Raw genomic sequence first — 15379 nt, 5'->3', positions numbered from 1 at the left:
TTTCATTACAGACAGTATGAACACAAGATATTTCCAGCTATATTTGTGTCCATGCCTTACCCCTTAGGCCAGGGGTGGGCAACTTTGATGATGGCGAGGGCCACTATATTTCCACCATCACTCCAGAGGGCCACATTGCATATTGCTAAGTCCTACTTTGTCATTCTAGTAGTATCTCATACAAAAAAAGCAAAAATAGCCGATCTACAAGCTCAAAACGCATCGCAGCTTGAATTGGAATCCTGAATTATTTTTTGTTATTTTTGAATTGGAATCCTGAAATGTAACATTTTTATCTAATTTCAAATGCATTTAGTAATAACTAATAACTAATATTGACTGACGGAATTAAAGCAGGTCATGTTTGGAATTGTAACAGCTGAAATCAGTAATATATCAGTATTCCGGTATTAAACTGTGGGCTGCATTAAGTGAAGGTGGGGGCCGCATGTGGCCCCCGGGCTGCCAGTTGCCCATGTATGCCTTAGGCCCTTATCCCTAAACATCTCTTTTAAAATACTTCAAATAGCCAATCTACATCGACATGTTGTGAGCTTGAAGATCAGCTATTTGAAATATATTTAAAAAAAGAAAATCTAAATATAAAAAAATGGCAAATAGGTTTACGGATAAGGGGTAAGGCATGGACGAAAATAGAGTCCTTAATGTTTTGTCTCATCAACTTGTAAATATACATCAATTCTGACCATTTAGGCCTGCAACACATTCAAAAAGAAGTTGGCATCACCAGACTTTCCACCTCAGAGGAAAGCCTGGTATTCGTTTTAAACTAGACTTGTGTGGCCAGACTGTCGACTCCCACAATTTACAAATGCTCTCGTCATCTATATAGCATTTGGAGATTATGGAATAGTTGTCTGGCTATGTGAGACTAGTTTTAAACCGGCAATGTAATCCATTAATAGCGTGGCCTAAATCGGAAATAAAATTGGGAAAAGGAAGAAGCGACGTCGCTTTGTTTTGGTCCCCACTGTTTGTTTCCCCAATCCCCATTTAAATGCTCGAATAGTGTAGGTCTTGCCAGTCGCTACGAGTTGGACTAAAATATATACCAAACGAACTATTACAAACTATGCCGGAAAAAGGGTTTTATTGTGTAGTCATAGGCCCTAAAATTATGCCCTGCTTGCGCGCATTATTTTGGTTTAAAACCGTTTCCGGTTTGAGCTTTCCGGCCAAAGTGTAGTCCATCTATGATTACAACATGACGTAGGCTGTTTCTGCTCCCGACCGGATCAGAAACCCGAAAATGGTACTAGTGATCTCAGGCTAGGACGGGGCTATCATCTCACGTAGCCAGATGATACTAATACCCCTTGGGACATTTAGATTCACTGTAGGGCCTAAAACGGAGTGGAAACTATTCAGAACAGAACTGAATTGCAGAACCAATGCAAAGACTTCAGGGTGATCCTAGCAGTAGGTGTAGGTTTGTTAGCGGCCTGGGTATGCTAGGAACGGGGGGATTATAGGGCTAATAATATAAGGAAATATAAAAGTTATTAAAAACAAGTATACAGAAGAAGGAGGTTGGTTGAAGGGGCAAAACATGAACCAGGAAGTTTGCCAGGAGGGTGTTAATTAATGGGAGAGTGTTTTTTGCAGGTCGTTCAATCCGAGTGTATCAAAGATGCACCTCGATTAAGGCAGACCGAAGCTTGTGATTGGTTGCACGGAGGTGACGAAAGTCTGGGGGAAGGAGATACACCTAAACCTAACCTTAACCCTAACCCTAACCTCAGTAAAACTAACGCTGGTGAATGCTAACCTGCCGACGCTGGTGAATGCTAACGTGGTGAAATGCTAACCTTCCGACGCTGGTGAATGTTAAACTGGTCCGAACAGCGAGGTGCATTATTGATACACTCGGACTTAAAGACCTGCAAAAAATACTCTCCCGTTAACCAATGAGGGGTCAGGATTAGAAATGAGGGCGCTTGTCTGGGGATGAAGGGGGGGTAAGGTGTAGCTGATGGGAATCTGGTATGGGAAGACTTATGATGGTGGATGGGACTTTGATTTGGGCATTGTACAGCTATTGTTCAGGCAGTGAGGATACAACTCGTGGTCCAGTATCCCCCAGTAGGTGACCTGGTTGTACCTCTGAAGGTGGCCAGCTGCTTGGGTCATGAAGTGGGCATGGTAATTATAAAAGCATGTGCCACTGAACCAGATGGCAGTGTCTGGGAGTAGAGGGTGGTCTTTACTCATGGACTTAGTTTGTCAACTTAATTTTCAAGAAGAATGTGACAAGATTATACCTTAAATGTTTCATCACTTGGTGTCTTCAATCCCTATAAGCGTCTAGAAAGGAATGGCAACATGACAAAGTGGTAAATGCTTTAGTGTCTAAACAAAATATCTTCAAGAATTAAAACTGAAGTATTTGTTTTGAAAAACTAAAGAAAATCAGATAAATTCCTGAGGTTAAAAAAAAATTTTTTTTAGCAGACAACATACCTCAAGCTAGACACATAACTATCCATCTGCCTCTGTCCCCCTCACCAGTATATAGCCTTTAGTTCTATTGTTCTCCATCTGTCTGCTGCTTACCCGACACCCAAAGTGATGCATTATACATGTGACACTCGCTCTGCCTCCCAGCACGGTGACAAGAGAGACCAGGCCTCAACTGTGACTAAGGTCTTTTTACACTGGTTCAGCGACCCACAGTTCAACCTGCTGACCCATCATATATGACCTTCTTCTGCCTAGGCTGCAACAGATAGTGTTACTGTAGAGCTACTCAAGTTGGGTGGGGAAACCCCTACCAAACCTAATGAATTATTTAAAAACAAACTAGATATTGACCTACAGGGTATTCATACATAAATGATCAAATGTGTCTAGCTACTACCATATTCAGAGCTTGGTTGGTTCAGTAATGGAGAGAGACTTGCCCTTTGCATTTTGCTGCTATTCCAGAGGTCGGGGGGCTGGGCTGATGGGGGATCACTGTCTCTCTCCAGTAGTTCTGCAGTAAAACTTCACTAGCTTTCACAATCATTGGAATGCCTCTAGATGTCACTGTTCTCTTGATGTTAGTGATTTGTGCCATTGGGTGCCATAGCTCCAGTCCTGTCCTTGATCTGCAAATATCCAACACTCATTGAAAAGTCAACTGTTATGCAGCCAGGCCGGTCTACCTCCTCCTTATCTGTTTTATGTGGTATAGTGAATCTAGTACATATTATATGTACCGTAATACAAGCATACTATTTATACTCGCATGGCAGTGCTCGCAAGTGCTGCAGATGTTTAATTATCTGTGTGAGCTCCCATATTACTTTAAAATGTATTTCTATTAACATTCCCTCATTTATCATGAGAGGGACACCCCCAGCTGAGCATTCCCACTGAGCCTACAACCTCATCCATAAGGTTCTAACTGCAGGACTATCCCCATCGTGGGCCAAGGGAATACAGTAGCCTATATGCACCCCTTCACTATATACTTTTCAGTTAAGATCCATCTCTCTCTCTTTCTCTCCCGCCCTCCCTCTCTCCCTCTCTTGCCCCATTCCCAACTCTCACTCTCTCTCACTAGCACACACCCACTGCACCCCTCTCCTCCTATCCCCTCCTCTGTTCCGTCTCTGTGTACTGATTCAGCAGTTCGGAGCATTGTGCCGCAGGCCTGCAGAGAGGCAGACCACAGAGTTAATTATACTCCTACAGATACTCTCTCTATCTCTATGCCCCCTCTCTGTTGCTCTATCTACCCTACCCCCCTCTCCCCTCTCTCTCTCTCTCCCTCTCTCTCTCTTTCTCTCAATGGCTGGATTCACATTAACTGTGCACATAACTCAACTCTCAATGCAGTCCCGCCCTCAGCCTATCTTCTACACAGTGAAATACAGAGTGTTAATTTAACTCCGGAAGCATTCCGAACTAATGTATAACCAAGTGGACCCGTAGGGTAGCATTTGGCTACATTTGGACACTCTCCAAGAGTAAGGCAATGGATAAAGTATCACAGTGCAGCTCCAACGTTCATGCTTACATGTCCCACAGATGAATATTACTGCTTTAGTTTCCTCTTCCTGCAGAATAATCACAGACCTGGCTGGCATAGGACAGTTCATTCCATTAAATTGTCTTTAAAAAGAATGAAAATAACATATCACTTTGTACAGTATGCATAGATAGATGTGCGTGTGCACATGTGAGTGACATAACACTCTATTCTTCTCCCTACTGAACAGACGGCCAGGACCAACTTTCAGTAGTTGTGTGACAAACGCCCTCGCCTCACATTTCTTACTTAGTACATCTTACTCTGAGATGTAGTGGAGTAGAAGTAAAAGTACTGAAAATAAGAAATACTCCTGTAAGTACCTTAAAACATTAGTACTTAGTTACTTTACACTACTGCAAACACCCTCACCACCAGTTTGGACTGCACGGCCCAACTGGAGGCACTGCAGAGGATTCGAACCCCTAGTCTCGGCTGTGTTGGGCATTCTGGACAACTTTAACCCCTGTACCACCCAAGTGCCCAGGAAAGTGGTTTTGCAAACATACTGTATGTTTAACCAGTACGCACATGGGCGCGTGCAGGCATCCACCTGGGTGACAGAAGACTGCTAGGTGAGTGCTGGCGCTTTGGGATGGGATCAACTTTGACCAAAAAATAAATAAAATGCACAGACCTGGTTGGTTGTTTAAGTTGGACAAAATGTGGCCATATTTTCCCAAATATGCTGAGATGAGGTGTCACACACTGTGACGCACGCACGCACACGCAGGCTCTAGATGTTTTTATAGTATATGCAACCTACGGTCGCAATAAAGCACTGGGGTTGATATAAAATCCTCAGTTTTAGTTTAACTCTGAGGGGGTAAAGATTGACCCTAAATTGTCCACATTTTACCCCTCCACAGATCTCACTTAATAGGTGGACTCTTTGTTGCCATGTGCTAAAACCTCTGTGACTGACAGCTCCCTCCCTCTCCAAGGCGTCTCCTCCTCATATGGCGGTGGTATAGCAGACCTTATGAACCCCGGCTACAGATCTGACAGAAGCGTAAACGTCTTGAGCGGCCTGTCAGGAGTGACGAGAAGGATGGGGGGCTTCGGCTGATGAGGAGGTCATTATTTGCCCCCTTCTCTCTCCTTCTGTCAAGCGTTCTGCCTTCTCTCTGCCCTCTCCTCCTCCATTTACCCTCCCCATCTCCTCTTTCAGTAGGATTGGAATCAAGCAAATGATCTCCAGGCTGCAGTTTGCGCCTTGCGGTCTGATGGGCAGAGTAGTTCTCTGGTTCTTGTGTGTTTGCAGGGCTGCTGAGGAAATCCTTGGCATGAACCCAGCCAGAGGCTTGCTGCATGCTGGGATATAAATGTAGAAACATACCCTGTGGTCTTCACTGCTCTGGGGGAACCAGGGTCAGTTAACTTAGCTTTAATGCGTCATGTTAGGATTCACATTGTCCACACACTTATTGTCTGTTCACGCAGTATACCAGCAGCAGTTGGCATGTTGATGTCAAACTCTAATGAACACACACATGCATACTCATTCAGGTAGGCACACCGCTGCCATATACTTTAGGTAAGTTTCCGTAAATACTGCATTGAACAGTAAAATGACAAATGGCGCTAGAGCGAGGCATATAAATCCAATAAATCCTGGCACAGGGCCACAGCTCGTAAATGAAAATTAGCTTAGAAAAGAAGTCTGTTAGGGAAAGCGGTGTTAACGTCTGTTGCTGGGTGAAACTGCTTCCAAAGCAGGAGAGAGGTAAACTGTGGCACAATAAACCCATCAGTGTGGACATCTGCGCGTGCATACGCAGTGCTGCAGTGGTTCCTCTGGACAGACACACATGTGCTGTGCGGGAGAGACGGCTATACAGTATACACACCCTCAGAGAATCACAGAGAAAGAGGGAAACCTCTTGGACAGAGAGAGAGAGAGAGAGAGAGAGAGTGAGTGAATTAATGAATGAGATAAATGCACAGTATTATGCATACATATAGAGAGAAGAAAAGGAAAGAGGAACACCAAGAAGTAAACAGAGAGAAAAGAGAAAGCTAGAGAGAGACAGAATCAGACACGAAGAGAGAGAGAGAGAGAGAGAGATGAGTAGTATTCCATGAGTTATGGATCAGTGAAGCAGAGTAATCCGCCCACAGACATCAGTTAACTGGAGAAGAGGGGAAAGGCCAACAGCTCAGCAGCAACAGGGAAGGGTTATGCACGCATGCATGCATAACACACACACACACTACACTACACTACACTTACACAGAGTTGGGGAGCAAGAAAGAGAGAAACCCTGAAAGTAAAGAGATAATTCTATATTCAGAATATGAAAATAAGTTTGAGGGGGAGAAGCAGAGAGGGAGAAAATGGGAGAGATCGGAGATCTAAAGTAGGCAGAGTGTAGAGAATTGAATTGTGACTATAATTGTGTGTGTGTGTGTGTGTGTGTGTGTGTGTGTGTGTGTGTGTGTGTGTGTGTGTGTGTGTGTGTGTGTGTGTGTGTGTGTGTATGTGTGTGTGTTGCGCGCGCGTGTGTGTGTGTGTGTGTGTGTGTGTGTGTGTGTGTGTGTGTGTGTGAGAGAGAGATTTGAGCTTTAAAACTGTTATCATTCTCCTGGATTACCACCAAGTAGTCTAAAGCATTTGCATCATCAGCCAATCAAGACTTCTGTTGCAGGGAGCCAATGGTGAGGCTGGTGTGTGAATGTTCAGCCAAAGACTTGGGGTCTAACGCCAGGAAGAGAGGAGAAAGGAAGGGGAGGGAGCGGATTCTGTCCGATTATCTCATTATCAGACTCAGCCAGGCGATTAAACTTGAAATCCCTCCACAATAAGCTCAACACGCACACGAGCGCGCATGCACACGCACGCACGCACGCACACGCACACACGCACACACACACACACACACACACACACACACACACACACACAGTCATCAGATGCATTCAATAAACAGTACTCTGACTCCCTCCTTGGAATAGCTTCACTCTCTCTGTCTCTATAGCTCTCGCTCTCTTTCATCTCGCTGTCACTTGCACACACTTTCATACACATAATCCTAAATGCACACATGTTGCACATCAGGGGTTATCAATATTTCCGTACACGGACAGATGTGACCACGACAAAGACTTGTCTTGACTTTGTGGCAAATTTTAGATTTTCTGTTTTACACGCCATTATAATGTTCTTACTTTGATCGTAATACCCAATTACTGCATGCCAAGTGTCAAGGCTTTCTTCAGATGTATATGGCACATTATGAGTTATTGCGACAGGTCGCAGTTTACTGTGAGAAACGGCACAGCTTGTCCGTATTGCCGCCTGGACGTGTACACTTTTTCATGGTCTATGGGTTTGTCACTCTTACTGTAGTGTACATCATGCTCTGATGTCACTGTAATGTCAGGGGAACCACTCTTAACTGTCTTTTTTGTTGATAAGCCTGACAATGTGGTTCCCCTGACACATCACTGTGGCATCACAGGTGACATCACAGTGATGTCAGATACTCAGAGCAGGGATCTCCATATATGGCCATAAACAGGTGACATCACAGTGATATCAGACACCCAGGGCAGGGATATGTGCATAAAAGGGATTCTGTTAGGGATCTCCATATACAGGCATAAAAGGGATTGTGAACCACACTAACAGAATCCATATATGGCCAAGACAGATGGCGTGACCTCGCCATTTAGGGCGAGGTCGAATGAACATTCATTCAGACACTAGCAATCCTTTTCACACACACACACACAGACACACACACACACACACACACACACACACACACACACACACGCACAAACAGACACAGAAATCTCTCATTAGCTAGCCCAACATGAGTCAGCATGCATGAGGGGCTATGACATGGGTAAGCATGAATGGTTTCATGGTCAGACATGCTGTGGCAAACGCCCAAGATTTCAGAATCATAAAGGATATAATGGATATAAAGACTGCTTATACAAGGAATCTACTCTGTTCTTTTGGCCAGTGATTTGTCACAGAGTCTCTAACTGATAATGAAATTGTCCACAATTATTCCAGTGTCTCGCAGGAGCAATCTGGTTGCAACATTCACCTGACACCATGTCAACTCCACTCTAAAGCCTAATTTATACTACTGAAAATAACTGGCTTTTCCCAGTCGTACCATGAAAATAAATATAAATTATGCTTAAGGCTGCCATCAAAGAACAGTATGGCAGAAACAGGAAAGAAGGATTAGCCTGGGCTAAGGGTCCCTTTTACATAATCCACCATTTGAAATTAGCTTCAATCCTCTGGGATCATGATACATTAACCCTTTGATATCAAGACTAGTGCAGACTGCAGAGACAGCTACTCCTGCAGAATATCAGCTCTTACAGTATATGCAGTGTGGAATGGGAGGAAAAAAGCATTAAGAACCATTATCAAAGATTCACCAAAGACTCACCTCGGCTCAGAGGGCTTGACAGAATGCCTTCCCCGCTTGGGAGATGAACTGGGGTCCTCGATCGAAGATGATCCCCTAGATCAGTGGTTCTCAACCTGTGGGTCGGAACCCCCAGGGGGGTCCCCAGATGATTAGCTTAATGTGCAACATTGTTTTCTCACTCAACAGTAAAGAAACCAGCATAAAGTTTAAGTTTACTAGCCCTTACCCGTTCAAAGATATGAGCTCCAAAATGATGTGCAGTGTGTGGGTTATGGGATGTGCACTGTGCATACAGTATATGAGGGATGGAAAGTAACTTTAACTGGTGCTTGCATGATAATATGTAGGAGCATCAATGTAAGAAATACCCGTTCCATTTAACGGCTACAGAGATACTGTGTACCGATCTGCATGATTTTGGACAACATCTGTAACAGGGCCAGAACCCCCCCCCCCCCCCGCCCGCCCGCCCGCCCGCCTGCCCGCCTGCACACACACACACTCCCCCCCCCCCCCCCCCGTGTGTGTGTGTGTGTGTGTGTGTGTGTGTGTGTGTGTGTGTGTGTGTGTGTGATTGTGCTTGAACAACAGCGCCCCTCCCTTAACATGTGTGGTCACAAAAGGTACTGTAGGCTAAATAGATATAGATACACCATAAAAATGCTATTATACAGCATACGATTTGTGAAAGTGACAAACGGGCTTCACAGTTATGTCAGGTGTGTTCATATGCTGATGGTGATGCGATTTCAGATCAATTGCTCCAGCCACCGAGGAGAAACGCTGAGACAGACAGACACTCACTCACTCACTCACTCACTCAGTCAGACAGACAGACAGACATTTGCAAAATTATAGTATAGATAGAGGGTATCTGCACATTTCTAAAGTGACAATTTGAGGACTTTTTAATACCTCTAAAATGACAAATTAAATATTGGTCAAATTGTCAAATATTAGAGGCAGAAATGACTGTGTTAAAATGTAATGCCTCAACTCTTAGTGCTCGTCAGGGTGGGGGGGGGGTCCCCAGTTAAAATATGATTATTTTGGGGGTCGCGGCCTGAAAAGGTTGAGAACCACCCTTTTTGTGAAGGCAAAAGACATCGAAACGAGGAGGTCAGCCGTCTAGGAGGCTGTGGAGAGTTTGGGGGAGAGCACAGCCACAGAGAACCTGTCTGCTGTGGTGAGTGTGACTGTGCTACCTCAGTGATGCTGGGAGTCCAGTCAAAGTTAAGGGCAATGTGGGACCATTATTCATACTGGCAGCGGATGGAGCATGTTCTGAGAGAAGGTGCACTTCTCTAATCTCTGATTCGGCACAAACATGGGGATGAATTAATTCTACTATGCCACCAAGATGTGGAATGCCACCAGCCATCAAAAGGTGTGACTCCCCTACCCTCCTTCAAAACCGCCATAAAAGAGGACCTGTCTGCAATTTGCCTAGCTTGCCTAAAGAAATTACCCACTTCATTGGGTTCATTGGGCCTATAATGGGGGGTGGGGGGTAAAACAAGAGCTGAAACAACAATCTGACAATGAGTGGGCGAGGCAGTTTATATTTAGGACAGGTGAGATGCTGATGGATGTCGGGTGTGTAGGCTGAGGAGCTGATGGAAGGCAAGTGTGCTGGTTGCAGGGGAGTGATTGGCATGACAAGAACACACACACACGTACGTACGTACGTACGTACGTACGTACACACGCACGCACACACGCGTACGCACGCACCCACGTGCACACACACATATAGGAGAAGAGGGGAACACTCAAGGGAAGTTACTGGGGCATGGCTGTGGCCATGACATACTAGGCTACATGCATGTACAATCACACGGTCAGACCAGCACTACAGTACATGCACACAAACACCCATGCATACACACATACCACGCACATACATCAAGACCCGCCATCATCCAGCCTCTTGTCTTGACTACATCCAACCTGTCTGGTTGGTAACAACCTCTGACTGCTGCCAGCCTGCCACACACGCCTCTGGGACACGAAAATTAAGACTGCCGAAGCAATTACACACACGCCCAACTCAAAGTAATCATTCTGAACCACAGTCATAACCAGAATTGTGTTGATTAAATGAGTTAATTATAGTTATAATGTTAATGGTGACGTGAAACGCTAAGAGTATAGGAAAAAGGAGGGGTGCTATTGCTGCCTTGCTGCCTCCAGGGGAGTCACAAAGGGGATGAAAGTGGGACTGAGTTACTAGGGCCCAAGGTGGAGGGGCCTTAATTATTTTATACTTTAGCTATTGAAAATAGTAGATATACAAACTCACAGCGCAGCACCGAGTGCTGCGCTGCAAGCTTGTAGATCTGCTATTTTTGAAGTCGTGAAAATATGTGCAAATCTTTGAATATATGTATTTTTTGAGCGAACATTTGAAACTCAAATTCTGGGGGGTCCCTGGAACTAAATATTTTGATCCTTCTAAGTTAACTAGACCAGGTCAACCTGGTTGTGCCAGACCCCCTGTCTGTCATCATCATTTATGACATCATGCCTTTTGTAGGCATGTCATCATCATGTCATCATCATATATACCCTTTATATAGAAAACCCGGACAGACCGACATTTGCTTATGTAGGCCTACCCATTTCATGGGTCTGGCAAAAACTTAGAAGGATTTAGAAGACATTTATAGAATTGTGTAAAAAATACCTGCACAAATTTCCACAATTTTTCAAAAATAGCAGATCTACAAGCTTGCAGCGCAACACTCGGTGCCGTGCTGCCTGTGAGCTTGTATATCTGCTATTTGTCAAAGGTTAAAGCACAAAATAATCCATAATAATGCGTTCCCATTCATGGGGGGCCCGCAGTGAATCTTTGTACCCAGGGCCCAGAATTTGGTGCAACACCCCTGGCTATTGGTGCCTTGCTGCCTCTGACAGGGGGCCTGCTGAGTGATGGCAATTAGCTCCATCCTTCACCTGCCTGTTAGCATGCAGGGCTAAGGAGCCATGCACAGTACCATGGGGCTAATTTATAAGCAAGCATAAAGCATTGATTCACAGCTGCCAATACATACTAAATCAGCCTCCTTGGAAACTTGGCTCTGACTGCGAGGAAACATTCGATCCTCTACTACTGTAAGGAACATTGCCCACGTCACACATCACTCTTTCCCTCTCATTTTATAGTTCTTATTCTGAAAAAGAAAGGGTATGGGTGTAGTATACAGTACCTGTGGACCCGTATGGTTCCCCTTTGTCTGTCAGAAAGACATTTCAACATCTTGCATACATGTAGACCCCTCCAAATCCTCCCAGTCACATTTGAGCCCTAAAATGACATGATTGTGTGTTTTGACAACTGACTTGATAAACTGCAGACATTTATGGTTACATATCTCGGGGTCTTGTTCACGAATGAGAGAAAGGGAAAGACGGAGAAGGAGATCAGCCGGAGAATCGGAGCAGCAGGAGCAGTTTCGCAGTCGCTAAATCGCACTGTTGTGAAGAAAAAAAGAGTTGAGCCGGAAGGCAAAGCTCTCTGTCTACCGAGCAATCTTCGTTCCTACTCTCACCTATGGTCATGAAGTGTGGGTCATGACCGAAAGTATAAGGTCACGGGTGCAAGCGGCCGAAATGGGTTTCCTCAGACGGGTGGCTGGTATCTCCCTTAGAGATAGGGTGAGAAGTTCAGTCACCCGAGAGAGACTTGGAGTAGAACCACTGCTCCTACAAACCATGACAACATTGCACAGACCAAAGGACCAATCAAAGGTTGTGATCAGTGCTGATGTTTTTTGTTAAACGCGATCTGAAACTGACAAACCAACAAAAACCTGGTTTGAGGTTCAGAAAATATCAAATATCAACAGCCTAAAGCTGTATTGTCCATGACGTCAATATCACGGACCAATCAGGCTGTGAACGGTGGTCATTTTTGTGTCCATGACGTTGTGGTCAAAACAGCATTCTATTGGTCTGTTCAGACTGTTCTGTTTGGCTAACTCATGACATCATGGTCAGAACAGATTTTGGTTGGTCTGTGTTAAATTTTGTTTTAACATAAAGTTTTGCACCGCTCAAAAAAAAGAAATGTTCATCTTGTTTAAAAAAATAATAATCTGCTTAACGATTTCCTGTCTATTATCTGCTGTAATTTCTAGGAATCTGTGCCCAAATAGGGACGACTGATGTCATTGATTTCATAGTACCGATCATAGTACTCACAAAAAAAACCTATAACAAAAGTGATACTTTTTGCCAAATGGACGTTCAGTTTGAGTAACAAATAGCTAATCTGCACAATGATGTCAATGCTCTGTGACATCACAGTATCATCACTGCCACATAAATGTCCTTTGAAATGTCCAATAAAACATAACCATGCAATTTACAGTAAATCCACCTGCTTTCAATTCATCTTTAGATTAGTTGTTAGAACGTGATGTTACACTGGACCATGCACCTGAATGGAGGAGCACAAAGATCCCGCCATACTGCTGCTGTGGTGGTGGAGAACAAGGTGTACTGCTTTGAAATTGAAAAGGTCAAACGTATGTGTGGACAGATCGAGGTGCACATCTTCAACACCGTGTCTTTGCGCTGGGTGAAGGTTCCACCACCAGTCTCAACTGGACAAGGAGAACCTCCCCTTGAGGTTTCCTCTGGCCACACAGCTGTGCTTATAGAAGACATTGCCTACGTATGTGGACTACGTATGGGGCCGAAGTGTAACACAACGGAAAAAGTTATTTATGCGTTTGATGTGGACACCCACAGATGGTTTCAACCCAAGGTTTCGGGGACCGTTCCCAATGCAAGGTACGGCCACTCAGCCTGTGTCTTGGGGAAGGTCATGTATATCTATGGATTTACTTACTATAATGACACCTACTTTGGTGTGTACAAGATAGACACCACCACGATGGTCTGGTCTTTAATTAACACCCGAGGCACGCCACCAACTCGTTCATCAGACCACTCTGCCACTATCATCGGCACAAAGATGTTTGTGTTTGGGGGCCACTCTTCCGCTATGCCATCATTGCCATGGTACCACTACAATAACTACATCAGAATATTTGACACAGAGACCAACTGCTGGCTGACAACACCTTCTGCACAGCCTCTTCCATATGGACGCTGGGATGATGTGCAACATGCAGCCATTGCCTGCAATGGAGAGCTGTACATATTTATCAGCTGTAGGAAGCCATTTGAGCAAACGACGTGGTCAAATGATCTGTGGAAACTGAATCCAGAGACCTTTTCCTGGAAGAAGGTTGAGCTCAAGGGGAAAGGCCCGGCTGGTGATATTAGGATGTGCTGCTGCACGGTGGGAGATCGTATCGTCCTCTTTACAGGACATAACGGATGGGTTTGCGTGGTGCGTGATGACCCTCATGATGACCTGTACATCTTAGACTTTAGTCCTAGTCTGAAGACGTTATGCAAGCTGGCAGTTATTGGGTACGGTCTGGAGAAGTCAAGACTCCCATACAACATCAAGAGGGAACTGGCAGCCATGACTACCAACAGAAACTGAAAAATAACGACAAATATGTTTTGTAGAACAGTTTTCTGAAGAACCTATGTTGTGTTGTTGTATTTCGTTGCTGTCGGGGAGAAAACTCTCCATATTTTTGTGGGGGGTTCATTTCTTCTTTCTTTTTTTTTGTAAATTAATGCTCGTTGACTGCCAATGCCTATGATAAAAGTTACACCACCTGACACCAATCATTGCGATCAACAAGACAATGCAATTAACTTGACAGAGTTACAAACAAACACTTCACTAGTAAGGGTGGAAGTCACTTATTTAGAAATAGAACAGTGAGCAGTGGTTCCCAAACCTTTTAGCCCGTGACCCAAAAGAGAAATTAGACGTTTACCCGGGCTCTAGTCTGGTGCAGATAAGAGGGTTTGAGCTTCAGAAATGTCCCACTGACTGGCACTGAACATGATAGGAGGTTTCAGTCAGATATCTTGGTCCATGTGCAGCATAGCTTGTTGTCCTTATTTCAAGTGAAATCTGAAAAGCATGATAGTTGCACATAGGAGGTTTGCATTTTGTCCATCGATATACATTATGTATTATATTATATTATATTTATATCATATTATATATATATTAGTTAGCATATACTCTGTCCTTCCATTGCTTCCTTTCTTGTCATTCTCAGGTATTGCTGGCCAACCAGAGAAGATAGTGGCTGAACAATTTTGCATGCAGACCGCGCGTATATTACACAGATATCAATCTGGTCCCACTTCCACTGTACTAGCCAATAAAAGCTTAAATGTGTGTGCCCTTCTGTAAAATAATATTGAAAAAAGAAAAAGAGGACGAGATGAATCTCAACAAAGATACAAAGGCAAAGGAAGAGATAAGGAAGGTTTGCAGAGAAACAATTCTTTCTTTTTGCTTGTGTTTTCACCCCTGTCCGTCTGTGTATGTCTGTGTGTTTTGTGAATGTGAAGCAGGGTGTTGGGGTAATTGAGCACTAGTGCTCAGCAAATAGGGTTTTGATACTCCATTTTGCTTGTAATTGCCTTAAAAATGTGTGGGTGACTGGGTGGGGTGTATTTCTTACAAAAAAAACATGGGGCGCCCGGTGGCCTACTGGTCCAGGCGCATACCACTTAGGCATTGCCACATAGGCATGGATGCCTGGCGGCGGCGGCGATTCCAGAAAGACCTCCTGAAGACCTTTGCCGCGTGTCACTCCCCATCTCTACCCCCATTTCCTGTCAGTCTACTGTCCTATCAATAAAGGCATAAAAGCCCCAAAACAAATCTTAAAATTTAAAAAATTGCAAAACTGCTTTCACTTCTGCCTGGCGCCATGTACCCTTCTTTTGAATCCTTTTGAGGATGCTGATGTTGTCATCTGCCCATTTGTCGATTTGGTCAAAAGAAATTGGTTGAACAGAACTCATATTTTGGGACCATCATTCCATTGTT

The 15379-nt window shown here is 44.3% G+C and overlaps 1 protein-coding gene across 1 annotated transcript in view; it reads left to right on the top strand.

Moving 5' to 3' along the window:
* Positions 1-15379, top strand: part of LOC308292628 (E3 ubiquitin-protein ligase RNF170) — a 484996-nt gene that overhangs the window by 162408 nt on the left and 307209 nt on the right. The gene's annotated exons all lie outside the window — the stretch shown is intronic.

This window comes from Nannobrachium achirus (genome assembly GCF_963921795.1).
Source record: "Nannobrachium achirus genome assembly, chromosome: 1".
In the NCBI taxonomy this organism is placed as follows: Eukaryota; Metazoa; Chordata; class Actinopteri; order Myctophiformes; family Myctophidae; genus Nannobrachium; species Nannobrachium achirus.
The sequence above is the reverse complement of the archived record's forward strand: the minus strand, read 5'-3'. Positions and strand labels throughout refer to the sequence as shown.